This window comes from Euprymna scolopes, chromosome 27, assembly GCF_053919585.1.
Source record: "Euprymna scolopes isolate OS-2025 chromosome 27, ASM5391958v1, whole genome shotgun sequence".
Lineage (NCBI taxonomy): Eukaryota > Metazoa > Mollusca > Cephalopoda > Sepiida > Sepiolidae > Euprymna > Euprymna scolopes.
In genome coordinates this window covers 20516234-20531302 of record NC_136508.1, presented here as the reverse complement: position 1 = coordinate 20531302, position 15069 = coordinate 20516234, and the positions used below count along the sequence as shown (strand labels likewise).

Here is a 15069-nt window from a genome sequence, read left to right as displayed (position 1 = left end):
CGCTTTTAGGGCTAATAAAACACTGTATTTGGGGGACTATTTACTATTTTTGTCCCAAATTTTATGTGCATGTATATTTAACAGTTTTTCATAGTGCTGAACTCAAATTTCAATATGTAAAGCCTTGGGTAATTTTCGGGCTAAATGGGGAGGGCAAATGATCGACTTAGTAATTTATTGTTTTGCATGGTGCAGAATTCAAATTCACATATGTTAAATCCTAAAACTACACCGCTTGATGCTGATCTTAGTTATTTTCTATGACTTGTTCACTGTGAACTACCGGAGGGGGCATGCCTGCTTCGCTTGTTTCTTCTTAATATTGTTAAAATTATTATCTAAATACTTCTTCTCTTGTGTCGCAATAGTTTGTCCGTACAGTACACTTTGAAATATATATAATACCATGTTTGAAGTTCATAATTCACAACGGCCTAATTCGCTAAACCTATATTAAAAAAAAACAATGTGGCGACCTTGGGTATAAATACAGGGTTGAATGATAAATTGTTGCATAAGAAAAGACGACATGATTCCATTTCCATCTCATGAAACCCAGTTTGTTTTTTGTTGCACACCATCTGCTAGGTGGCGAGCTGTGTACAAATCCCAAGACCGATAAGAGCATTCTAATCTGTCTGAAATGACACAATGTTTAACGAGCTGCTGTACAACTCATGCTTCCTACCGATCCAGAATATGAAAACAGCCCCATTAAGTACAAACTGAAAATGCAAATTCGGATGTGTCAACGCTTGAGGGCACAGCTCAATGAAGTTACCGGCTTCGGTTGTAGTCTTTGGTGTAGTTTCAAGTAAGGGCCATACCAAGACACATCACATCTTCAACCAGAACTAGCACCCACACTTACAAAACTGTTTAAACGTTGTCTTAAGGAAAATTTCTTCCCATCACCCTAGAAAATCTCATCAGTATGCCATGTATTTAAGAATTCAGGTGATCGTTCATCCCCCTCTCAATACAGGCCATAAAGTCTCCTGTGCGTCATGAGTAAGTTGCTGGAATCTGTGTTAAATACAGAAGTAATCAACCATCTCAGAAAAAATAACCTTCTTAGTGAACCACAATATGGTTTCCGTTCTGCTAGATCTACAGCAGATGGGCTTACAATTATATCTCATAGGATTAGCGAATCTCTCGACAGAGACAACCTTTCTAGGGCAATTGCTCTTGACATATCAAAGGCCTTTGATAGGGTATGGCATAAAGGTTTACTTCACAAGATCTCCAGCTATGGTATAGCTGGAATAGTCTTCTCAATTATTAAATCATTTCTCTCTGATAGTTTCATAAGAGTAGTAGTTGATGGGCAAAAATCAGAAGCTCACAGTATAAATGCTGGGGTCCCTCAGGGGTCCATCCTGGGCCCAACTCTTTTCCTGATCTACATTAATGATCTTCCAAATAACATCCTTACATCATTCGTAGACATTTTTGCTGACGACACTACCATCTATGGTAGCACATCTAAGGCAGTAAACGACCAAGTTCTCTCCGATTCTCTCTCCTCTGATCTTGATCATGTTGTACAATGGGGAAAGGAGTGGCTGGTTACTTTTAATGCATCTAAAACCAAGCTTCTATCTTTACATCATGAACGTTCTGATCCCCATCTGGCATCAATTGAAATGAATGGCTCTCGTCTTGGGGAGGCCTCAAGTTTTGACAGGCTTCTGGGCTTGACCTTTACTCCTGATCGTAAATGGAATACGTACATCAAATCTGTTGCCAAGGCCGCTGGGAAAATGGTCGGATCCTTCTATCGACTCAGTAGATATCTCACTGCTGATGAAATTCTCTATCTATATGAGAGCCAGATACGTTTAAGGATGGAATACTGTTGCCACATATGGCTAGGAGCTGCTAGAAAAGACTTGTCCTGCCTTGATAGTGTTCAAAATAGACTTCGTGGCCTGGTGGGAGATATCCTTTTCTCTTCGCTGCAACCTCTATCTCACAGAAGAGATGTTGCGAGTTTGTCTCTGCTTTATCGTTATTTTCATGGAAAGTGTTCGACTGAGCTTCAATATATGTTCCCCCCCTCGCCAAACTTTCACAAGAAACACTAGACTAGCTGAAAACATTATCAATATTTTTCCCCACTCTTTATCTGTGCCTCATAGATTCCATGATCAAAGCTTCTTTCTTAGAACTGCACGCCTGTGGAATTGTCTTCCGTTTTCCTGCTTTCCAGCTGTCTATAATATGGTTGTCTTCAAGTTCAACGTGAACAAGTTTCTGATGAGCCGTTCCACTTAAATTAACAAATTTACCGGACTTCCATTACTAATGATTACTATATTGTCCTTTTGACTACTCTACACTCTTTAACCCTTATTCTTGAGTGGCCGATCGGTCTTGATAAGTGGTGACGCTTATGTAAAAAAAAAAAATAAATAAATAAAAACCTCTTCGAAGTCGGCTTGAAAGTCAACACTAAAGTGTATCTGGATGTGCTAAAGGGTATGATGATCCCCTGGTGGAATTACTTTGCCGCTGGCAGAACTAAGGTGTTCCACCAGAGCATGATGCCAGTCCAGAAATCCCACGAGACCCAGGCTTGGCTTCAGAAGTTCTTTGAATTTGTACCTTTGTTTCACTGAACCCTAAACCCGCTGGACGTCTTCCTAAGGTCATATGTCCAGAACATCACAAACATGACTTCCCACAAAACCAAAACTAGCCTGATCGCTGCCATCCGCCGAGTATTGAGCGAGCTCTCGCCGACGCTTGTGGAAAGAGCGTGCCTCCAGTTCCAGACTTGTATCGAAGCGGCAATTGAGGTTGAAGGCGGCTACAGTGAATAGATTTTAACTACATAATCAAGTTATCTGAATTGATTTTTTGAATATAAAGTTAAAAAATAAAGCTGTAGTGTTTTCTTTAAGCCGACAAATTTATCGTTCAACTATGTATAAAAGTGGATTCTCTTTGCTGTAAACCTTTTTTTCGAATATCATTACGATAATTAATAACCATTGCTGTAGTAATGTGAGAAATAAAATAATTTCGACGTAGAATAGATTCTTTCGCCGAAGATAGTAGTAACGTATAATCAGTAAACAATGAATAATTAGATAGAAACAGAGGAAAATAGGAGAACATTGTCAACCAACATCGCTGGACTGGATAAGTAAATAACCAAGTGAAGCATGCATTGTCCCCCGTGAGTGTACAGTGAACGAGTCATTAAAAAGTGACTAAGTTCAGCATTTGCCAACCCGCACTAAGACACAAGAATATCTCCAGAAAACCTCAATTTCTGGAGAACATGAACAAACGGGGCACTTTTAAACCTTAATATATGTAAATTTGAGATCTGCACCATGCAAAAAAAAAAGAAATGACTAAGTTCATCATTTGCCCCCTTCCCCACATTTAACCCTAAAAGTCCCCAAGGCCTTTACATGTTAGATTTGAGCTCAGCAACTTGCAAAACTGCTAAATAGACATAAGCCGAAAAATTTGGACAAAAATGGTAATTAGTCCCCAAAATGGAGTGTTTTATTAGCCCTAAAAGCGCCCCTGGGGCGCACCCATGAGTTATCGTGAAGAATAGAAAAACAAAATATATAGAAATCAGTTAGTTACAACTTTTTCAGAAAGTTTTATAAAAATCCAAGACATCATTTTTTTAATAAGCACAAACGTGTTCATTTTAGCCATTTTAACCCGAAAAGCATCCCTGGGGGAACAACTCGTTTTTTTTTTTCCGGAAAGTATGTTCTGTTACTTTTTTTATTCATATCATGTTTAATGTTTGTGCCAGAAAATTCCAAGGCGTAGTTATTGAGAAAAGTGCAGACAGACGACTTGACGAAAGGACAAGGGCGACTTTACAGGTCAACCCTCGTTTTGTTGGGGAGGGGACCAAAATGGTCTCTTACAATGTGAGTATATTATTTGTATTGAATTATACAGCTCAGTTGTATTATCTGTGTATTTATTTATTACATATTTATTTATCTCATTTCCGCCAACTATATATTTAACACACAATAGATACTAAGTTTTTTAGGAATATATATATATATATATATATATATATATATATATATATATATATATATATATATATATAAAATCTATATTAGTTGTGTATTATTGCTTTCTCTGTTCAGAAATCTATTTTTTGCCCTATTCCAAAATATTAGCTGTATTTATTATTGGATTTTATATATTACTTATTCGGTCGAGTTTTTACGGGTACTGCTGCTAGTATGTAATATTTGTCAAGCTTCATAGAGTTTTTTTTTTTTTTTGTTTCTGAAACATTTCTTTTTTTCTCATCTCGCTCAGCTCTGCTGTCCTCTACTCGTATATGTTTCTTATCCTCTATTTTCTTATTCCTCTTCTCCTTTTGTTTCTTTTCTTCTTCATATTATTATTATTATTATTATTATTATTATTATTATTATTATTATTATTATTGGCTCACAAGGAGCTTTCGCACAGGTCATCAATGATCTCTCACTGAAAACATGTGGTGTTCCCTCGTAGCCGAGTGACAACAAGTCTCCCCAGGTTTCCAGCATTCTCCACCTCCTTCAATCATATTTGCAAATGACTTTGCGTTATGGCAACAACATCTCACCATTGGTATTTTCGCTGACAGAGGTCATTTGTCCCCACTGAAATTTGATGGCAATAAGCGTCCCCAGGGTCCCAGTTGTCTTTGCACTTGTCCAGCGGAAGTCTGGTCAGTCGTTGTTTCCTGGGTCTTTCCGTCCTCGTTGACCCTTTTTTCGGCTATTTCGTATCACACTTTTTTGAGTGGACGGCGTTGGGGCAATAGGGGTGAGTGAAGGAATGGGGAACTTATAGATGTGCAGCTTCATGTTCTTGTTTCCCTGTGACGCTTCTTCCTGTTTTTTCTTTGCAGCAGTTTTTTTTTTTTTTTTGCTGGCTCGTGCAGGCAATTCATGTGTATTAATCTCAGCATTTAAGGGTTTTCCTTAATATTTCAGTTGTTTTCATTATCGTTATTCGTTGTATCTTTCCAGCCATACCTCTGATTCAAATTTATCCCATTCTATTTTCAAAGTTTTTCGGAATTCTTACTAGTGCTCACACTATTACAGGTATTATTTGGTTTTCTTCATCATTAAAATCTTTTTTTTTTGTAGCTTTCCGGATAGCTCCGTGTATTTGCTCCGTTTCTCTTTTTCTTTGATATTCTCCCTGTGGTCAAATGGGACAGCAAACAGGACTTTTCTTTCTTGTTAATTATTACGACATCCGATCGTCTTGCTTGGATGGGTTTATCCGTTTGTATGCCCATGTCCGATAGGATTTTGTGATTCTCGTTTTCAACTACTGTTGAGGATTATGCTTTGATGATATTATTATTATTATTATTATTATTATTATTATTATTATTATTATTATTGTTGTTGTTGTTGTTGTTGTTGTTTTTATTATTATTATTATTATTGTTGTTGTTGTTGTTATTATTATTATATTATTATTATATTATTATTATTAGTATTATTATTATTATAACTATTATTATTATTACTATTATTATTATTATTATTATTATTATTATTATTATTATTATTATTATTATTATTGGCTCACATGGAGCTTTCACACAAGTCAGCAAACGATCGGTTTGGAGACCTATGGTATTCTCTGGAAGCTGAGTGGCAATAAGTCTCCCCAGACGTCCAGCTCTCTCCACGCCCTTCGATAGCATTTGCAAATACATTTGCGTCATCGCAACAGCCTCACACCATTGATTTCTCGCTGGTAGTGATTATTATTATTATTATTATTATTAATGTTATTATTATTATTAATGTTATTATTATTATTATTATTTTGTTGTTGTTGTTGTTATTATTATTATTATTATTATTATTATTATTAATAATAATAATAATAATAATAATAATAATAATAATAATAATAATAATAATCTTATTATTGGCTCACATGGAGCTTTCACACAAGTCAGTAAACGATCGGTTTGGAGACCTATGGTATTCTCTGGAAGCTGAGTGACAATAAGTCTCCCCAGACGTCCAGCTCTCTCCACCCCCTTCGATAGCATTTGCAAATACATTTCCGTCATCGCAACAGCCTCACACCATTGATTTCTCGCTGGTAGTGGCCATTGGTTTATACTGGAATTAAAGTGGCACTAAGCCTCCCAACGATCCAAGTTCTCTTCGCGCTTGTTCAGCGGAGGTCTGGTCAGCGTTCCCTCCTCGGTCTTTCTATCCTCCTTGACCGTTCTCGGCTCTTTGATATCAATTTTCTATTTGGAGAGGAGACGGTTATATTATTATTATTATTATTATTATTATTATTATTATTATTATTATTATTATTATTATCAACCGGGTAATTACAACCCATCAGTGTAAATTAAACTGTTCTCCCTTTTTACATTTTGGTTTAATTTCCAATCTTTTCAATTAGTTTCGATTTATTTGTATAGTTTCCTTCTCCCTCTATTTCACATGTGTTATATATGAGTACGTTGCATTTAAAATTTTTATTCACTCACTTTTATATCATACACATTCGATCCAACACAATTGAGAGAACAACTGAACGACCTGTACGGGTCAATAATAACTGCTCCGAACACAAAAGGACACATACACTGTACACACAACCACCCACATAAACATACACAAAGACACATAGACTTATATACACACACTCCCCCCTCTCATACGTACACAAAGTCATTTATACGCACACACAAACACACACACCCACATATATGTGTGTGTGTGTGTGTGTATATATATATATATATACATATCCTCTTATCTTTTTCTAGTTTACCGAGTGAAAAATTGCAGACTAATATCATATTTTCCAAAAGGGTAGTAGTCAAAATAATTTACAAATGTGTTCTGTATTTTACGCACGCGCGCGTACACACACTCTCCCTCTCACACAGTTTTGCGCGTGCCCACACAAAAATAATATTATGTATATGTAATAAATAAACGTGCGCTCCAAGAATCTTACATAAACACAAAACATTTCTGCCCAATCGATTTAGAGACGACATGGGTTTTGTATTTTGTTTCAGGTCTTATAAATAGGCAATTAACTCCGTGGCTATACTAAAGGCACGTAACAGATATACAACAGATTCAATAGGGAAGTTTGCATTTAAATAATTACTTCTTCGTCCTAATCATTTACGAAGCAAATATTGCAAACACACAATAACGCACCACAAGAACATACATTACGTAGAAGTGGTACGATTTAATTACATTTAAACAATTGCGATATTTCTCCGAAGTAACTTTAACACAACAGTACACATAGATAAAAAAATTATTGATAGATGAAAAGGTAATATTTCTAAGCTATTTTAAAACAATGTAGAAAATGCACACTAAACTATTACACAATACGTGTTGTATATTAAAGAAGAGAGCTCCCAGTTTTATTTAGAAACGAAGTAATTAGAGTCGACAATAATTATTTCTATAGGTAATAATCGAACTCAGTAACAAATTTTAAAATGATTACATATTGTCATTTTGATACGATTCCAGGAATGTAGTGGAATTATACATTGTTGTTAGAAATTACTATAAAAATTAAATTAGGTCAGAGGAATAATGAACAATCAAATTAAGAAATGTCATTTGTGTTGTCAAAACACGTGTTGTAAGCATATGCAATATCTATGTGCAAAACGTGCACGTTTTGACGTCACAAAGAGTGTATATTCGATATATACAGTTATGTTCGGGTTCGAAAACAGTTGGAAGTTGGCAGTTGAGACAGGAGACATAGTAAGCCTAAGTTCTTGCATGAAGGAAAGATGGAAGGAGAAGAAAAATATAGCAATTCTTATCATTCTCCTCATCAGCTGAAACATAAATGTTTTCATATTTTTCATGTAAGCCTTTGTTTTCATTTTCCATCAACCGCAAGGTAATGTGTTTTTGCTTCCTATTGTTTAATTAATTTTACATGAAATCCTTTTCCAAAGTGTTGACTGTATCCCCCTCATCGAGAATGAACTATTCCTTTGTATTTAAAGAACTGTTCATTACACGTCTCCCTTCAACTATTATTTATATGTACTTGTGTACTCCGATGAATATCGTAATGTCCCCGTTACATGTCTCCCCGCTCTGTAACCCCCACCTCGCTATGTAACACCTTACGTCGATTTGGTGATCGTCGAATAATGGCTTCTGCAAGGGGTCGTAAAAGAACCTGGGAAACCACACACACAACGTGATTAAAAATAAGGGTCCTTATGACACGAAAAAAAAAATGCTAGGGGAGTTTAAAATAAAGAAAGTAAAAACCCTGAATCATCGTACACGCACGATTAAAACGCCAAGAAAAACCCATGTCACAGAAATGTGAATACATATATATATATATATATATATATATATATATATATATATATATATATATATATATATACATATGTTAGATTTATAAGATGCAAAAAACGTACATCCGCATAGGAAAAATAAATGCAAATAAAGAAAAAGACAATATGAAGTAGAAAAAAAGTATATGCTACCGTTATTAAGAAAAGAAAAAGAACATTACATACGCATGCATATAAAATCAGCATGTTGCGTGTATGTATGTGTGCGTGTGTGAATTAGTGGGTGTTAGTGTTCGTTTCCAAAGAACTCCGAAATGACTGAACAGATTTTTTTTCGAAATTTCACACGAAATTACTTCATGTGACAAAAAGGATTCTTATTTAGGTATTCGATCGAAATCCGTCAATATTGAAAAATTACAAGTGTATCTAAGACGTTTTATCATCGCACCGCCGTGTAAACTTAACAGTAGAATGTTGTTTTATAAGACAGGGGCGTGTAAGTAGTGTTATTCCTTTTAAGGCAGAACCGAACCATTATTGTATTTTTTATGCGTTTAACTTTAATCCAAGGGATTATGTGAAAATAATTCCATTAAATCAACAGTTCGTTAACTCATTAGACAGGGAAGCATTCACAATCAACGGTTTTGGTTTGATCACAATTGAACCATGATAATTGAATTCTGCATTGTAAACATTAAGTGAAGCTGTTATCTACAAAAGTGTTTATAAAATCAACAGTAGATTATCATGGGAAGCTCCCCGCTGGTGCTATACGGAGGAAGGATCCGTAACTATGGCAACCAATTTGATGAAAAAATGGCCGATTACACTAATTTCTATAACTACATGGCGTCCAGAATGTGACTAGAGGGTTTGGAACTTAAATGCATACATTTTTTCTGATATCTTTCTGTAATTTAAACATAATCTTACTAAGACACTGGGAAATGTTTTAAAATAGAAAAATCCAAACAACATTTAATTATGAAAGATAATGTCTTTTAAATGTGTCCAATTTTTAGCTTCGCATATGTGTGCTTTTCCCAAAACATTATTCATGACAGATTGCAGAATCTCTGGATTGCGATTAAACTCCCTTATTTCGTTCTTGATGTTTTCCTTAATTTTTAGCTTGATTTGAGGTTTTTTAACATAGACGCTTTCTGTAAGATATCCCCACAAGAAAAACGTTGAGGCTGGGTAAGTCTGGGGAACTTGATGTCCATTTGACATTGCCATAGCGAGAAATAATATGCTAATTTGAAAATGGGTAACAATTGAAAGACATTATTTTTTTATAAATACAGTTTTCTTTTAATTTTGCACTATGTTTAAACAAATTTACTAATGTCTTCATAAGATGGCGTTGAAAGTTAAAAAAATATCAGATATAAGGAATCTATATAAGTTCAAAACACTTCAGTTATTATGGACACACTGTATATAGTATTGAATTGTCGACCAACTTGGTGATTCTCATTCTTTTCCAAACACTATCTGGTCTTGCTTGTATATATATATATATATATATATATATATATATATATATATATATATATATATATATATATATAGGCCAACAAGAGAATGAAATGAAGACACAGAACTATATATAGGTAGATATAGAATGGATCATTTATTGAATAATGGAATACAGGCAAAATTTGGGGGATGGAAGGGACTCTTTATGCCAGGGCATTTCGAAGCCTAACGCTTCTCATCAGAAGAGTAGAGAAGGTGCTAGGTAGCATATTGGGGATGCGGCGTCTAGCGTAAGGTTCGTTAGGGATGAAAAAGATTAAGAGGAATTATAGAGTGTTAGGGGCAGCTTTAATGAATTCTAAATAAATAAGGAGAAGCTTATTATATATAGTATGGTATATAAGAATATAAATTGTCTTTAACATAGTATTGAGATTAAGGGGTAAATATGTTATGTTTGAATAGGGGGCGTATTGCTGCTGTGTGGTGATTTATTTTAACAGTTTATGGGGTATCTATTTTCTATGAAGCGGGTAATTTTTGATTAATTTGGTGGGAGGTGGGAGGATAATGTAAGGTTGTAAAACTGAAAGGTAATATGTTGCAATATATTTATAAGTTTCTACTGTTATGATATATGAAGTATGATCATAAGGGGGCGGTTGTAGATTAGGGTGGCAATGACTATGAGTGCGTATAACTTGATATAAAATGTATACATATTGATGTTAAAATGGGGGGGGTAAGGAAACCATAGCTACTTTTGAGAGGGGTAAAAATATACCAAATAATAGCAGGGTAATTATAATAGTACGGAAGATAATAGTAATGAAAATTATAATAATAGTAGTAATAATAAGGTTGGACATAAATTTATAAGCTCCAATAATTATTGTTGAGCTTGGCATTATCCGGATAAGTCTCCTTTTGTGGAATTTATCTTTCTCTTTTCCCTTTTACTTAAAGCTGTATATATATATATATATATATATATATATATATATATATATATATATATAAGTGAACGTGTGTGTGTGTGTGTGTGTGTGTGTGTGTGTACATTTCCTTAATAATATCTCTTTTAATTTTCAGTCTACTGACTCGAAATTGATATACAGGGTATTGAGATTTGGGAAAATCGATGTGATCGATTTTCGGCCAAAATTTTGGCTGTTAATGGGTCAAAGTTCAACGATTTGACCTTTGAGAACTCTACCAAACTCCTCCGACAATTTTGGATCTAAGTACTTGAAATTTTAGATAAAGGTTCCTTGGGCATGGATCTAATTTGATAACTTGATTTGAGCCCAAAGCAATAAATTTTAAAGGGTCATGATAGGGGTCAAAGTTAAAAAAAATGACCGTTTTTTTTTTGCTCAGCATACACCTCCAAACACCCGGGCAACGCCGGACACCCATGCTAGTATATATATATATATATATATATATATATATATATATATATATATATATATATATATATATATATATATCGGTGTCAGAATCGCTATGGAAATCAGAAAAAAATGAGTCTAATTTCCAATTCCAAGACGATTTGTTAAATTATTTTTGTTGACAAAAACAAATGAAACAAACACACTTTTATTTAAAAGGTGATTACTTGGAGGAATAAAAAATAAAATTAGTTAAACAGTGGGAAACAGTTTCACACAAAATTTTAATGCAAAATGAAAATCATTTCCGCCCCATTCTATTATTTTATATCGTCTAATCACAAAAAAACAAATCAAACATTAAAATAACTGCTGGTAGAACATGCCATCTCTGCGGTTCACTGACGTTTATTTTGCATAGATACACACACACACACATACACACACACACACACACACACATATATATATATATATTATTGCTAAATAGAGACCAATCAACATAATGATTTAAAAAATTAAAAAAAAAATGAAAATAAAGTTTAGCTAATCAGGTTTCGTTACTCGCTCAACAGAGTTAAATCGAGGAAAATACGATTAAAAAAAGGTATGAATATAACGATGGGAGAGGAAAAACGAAAAATATATGGAGGAAAAATTACATAGAGACTAAATTAACTCCTAGAAGATTTTAATTTTGCTTGCAAAGAGAAGGTCTCAAAGACTTAATAAACACAGTCTCTAGTATTTTTTAATTATAGGGAAAGTGCGACTTACTCAAGTTCGTAAACATGTCAGCACTGAAATTCCTGGCACACGCACGGTTATTTATAATGTGGCCGCAAATCGCAGAACTATACGTATTATTCAAATATCCGAGGGTGAAAAATTTGCATAACGAATATTTAATGGTGCACATTGTTTTAAACGGAAATCTAATCTTTGCGATGTTCGCCCAACATAGTGCGCACTGTAACTAGATTTAAATAGATAAATAATAGAATTATTATGGGGGCGAATAACATCTTTTCAAATGGACGGCGACATTGGCCTGGTTTAAAAAACAACACGTGGATTCGATGCAAAATAACACCGTTGCACAGACAAAGAAATGTGCTTAGAAAATCGTTCGCCAATGTTACCTAGCCATGGTAGACGTAGGTAAACAGGACATCTATTAACTATGATTCCTTTAGGTTTATAAAATTGGAAACTTTCTTATTAATAGTAGTTTTAACAATCTGTATATCAGTATGTGTAAGCGCAATGTATTCCGCTTCACACATCGAGAGAGATACATTCTGCTGTGTTTTAGATTTTCGTGAAAGAATAGGTTCATTTTTTATAGACTAAAACAGTATCTGGGTATATCTTTTATCGATCTTTGTCGTTTCTTTTTATCTGCATTTGAAAACCCTTTTAATTTCAGGGGACTTGTTGATTTTTAAATTACTAAATGTTTTGTTAAGCTCTGTTACAATCTTTCATTGTCGGTCTTAATAATTTGTTATAGCTTTTTTACTATGTAACATATTCAGGTATTGTAGTAATCATTAATTATATAATGCTTCCTATTATGTCTCTTTATAGTACATCGTCAATTATTTCAGTTTTTGTGTCTGTAATTTTATTGATATTATTTTCGACAACTGTAGGGATGTCCATGCATCCTTTCAGTCCAAACTTTAATATGATTTTATCAATGTACCTCGATTGATTCATTTTAATAATTCCTTTTTTCATGAGTAAAATGCATACCTGGAAACCATGATATCTTGCCAAGATCCGGCATTTTGAATTGTTTTATTTAATCTGTTCTTAACATCGGTCAGCATCATGCTACAATTTGATGCCGTTAAAAATGTCATCGACCTATATAAAACTAAAATCCGTAGTTTATTGTCTTTGTTTTAGGTATATAAAAAATGGGGTCCACTGGGCATTGTTTGAATTGTTGTTCAATCACAGAACCATGAAATACTGTACTCAATATTCCACCGCTTTGCTTTAGAACGTAAAATGATTTTTAAACCTCCACGCACAATTGTTAGTTTTCATTATGCATCTCGTCGGAGCGGTAATATAAATTTCAGTCTATCGTTACAGTTAAATAAGCATTTATTACGTCGATTTGATGGATTTTAAGGTTATATTGCGATGCTATTTGCAATAACATTCTAATCGTGGTTAGATTGTAGTCGGTGAAACTGTAAGAAATATTCTATACCGTATATCGGAGAGTAGCCTTTAACACCAACTCTAGCCTTATATTGTCAAACCATCGCCGCTGTTGTCTTTTTTGTAAAGAATCATTGAAAAGAAATGACATGTTTATCCTTTGGGAGAGGCATTGCGTAAGATGTATTATTTTCAGTTGAAGTATATATTTCGCTTTCCATTGCTATTCTTCATTGCTAACAATGTTTTGAGTTGCCTGATCGTAGATTTCGCTGTTCCAGCATCCCAAATGATGAATATAAATGAGAGGCAAACGCGATGAGGTATACAGAACTGGTCAAAGAGCTAAAAAGGATATGGAACACGCAGCTAATCCACGCAATACCCATCATCGTAGTAGCAGTTGGAACAATCCTGCAAAACCCCGAAACAAAAATGGAAGAAACTGGAGTCAGCGTGGTTACCGACAAGACACAACTCATAGCAGTAATTGAAACGGTTGAAATCATAATAAAAACTCACAAATGTGAAAACAACCCATATGACCTACAAACACTTATCGACAAATTGATTAAAAATAAAGCCAAAACGAACCACGCGCACGGAAAGTCTGGGAAACCGGGGGGAAATATATCTGCATTTATTTAACTTCGTCTGCACTCTAAAATATAATACAATATAATAGAATAAAATTGCAGTGTCGGCACAGAAAGGTACCGCATCGAGTCGAGAATAGTTTAGGTTGATGGAAAGATCGAGGAGAAAAGGCGATATCCAGGCCCCCACAGGATGAATACGATGAGGTCTAGGTCATTGGAGAGGTTTAACTCCCAGGAAGACCAATAGTCAGCAACGAGTCAATGCAATACGACCGTTGCGATGAAGCATATTCATTTAAAAAGGTTGTCGAAAGACATGGAAAGTACAGCTGCACAGATTTATCCTTTTCCGAACTCTCGGAAACATCAACGGTTTTTGCCAATGAGTAATTAATGACGATTACAGGAGTAAGATAAATAGTAGTATTTTATTTTATCTACTACTACTACTACTACTACTACTACTACTACTACTTCAACAGCAAATATAGATCTTGGCAATAGCAACAACACATACAAATAGAACACTAAAAATCCGAGAAGACTTGTCCTAAACTCGAAGGAATACCACCTGTTATTATCAGTGAGTATTCATTGATGATTATCGGAGTGAAAACTCCCCGTGATTAAATAACGCGAATGAATTACAGGCAAAAACTGGACATAGAAAAACTGCTACATATGTAAAACAAAACTGGACTCTCACATTGGATCATGAAAACTGAAACTGTATTGTTGTAAGTTAACCCTCTTGTCATTACTAAACTCTCCTGTTCTCTGTATGTCAGCATAAACAGACGCCACACTAAATAAGTGGGGGTCAAGATTGATGGAAAGACTGAGGACAGGAAATCCTAACCAGACCTCCTCTGGTTGGGTGCAAAGAGGTTTGGGACGTTGAGAAGGCTTATTGTCATCGAAAGTCTAGTGAATCCAAGTCACTACCAATGAGGAATCAATGGTAAGTCGCCGTTGCGATAACTCAATTCATCTTCAAAGGTTATCAAAAAGGTACTGAAAATCTGGCAGACTTGTTAGTCAGACTTTAGAGAAC

The 15069-nt window shown here is 34.6% G+C and overlaps 1 long non-coding RNA gene across 2 annotated transcripts in view; it reads left to right on the top strand.

The window, feature by feature from the left end:
- Positions 1-7762: 7762 nt before the first annotated feature.
- The window catches only part of LOC145248653 (uncharacterized), a 44319-nt gene continuing 37012 nt past the window's right edge, over positions 7763-15069 (top strand). The window contains exon 1 of one of the 2 annotated variants that reach the window (XR_013863380.1): positions 7763-7938. This is a non-coding gene — a long non-coding RNA (uncharacterized LOC145248653). The remainder of the gene's footprint in view (positions 7939-15069) is intronic. The other variant, XR_013863381.1, reaches the window with a different exon arrangement.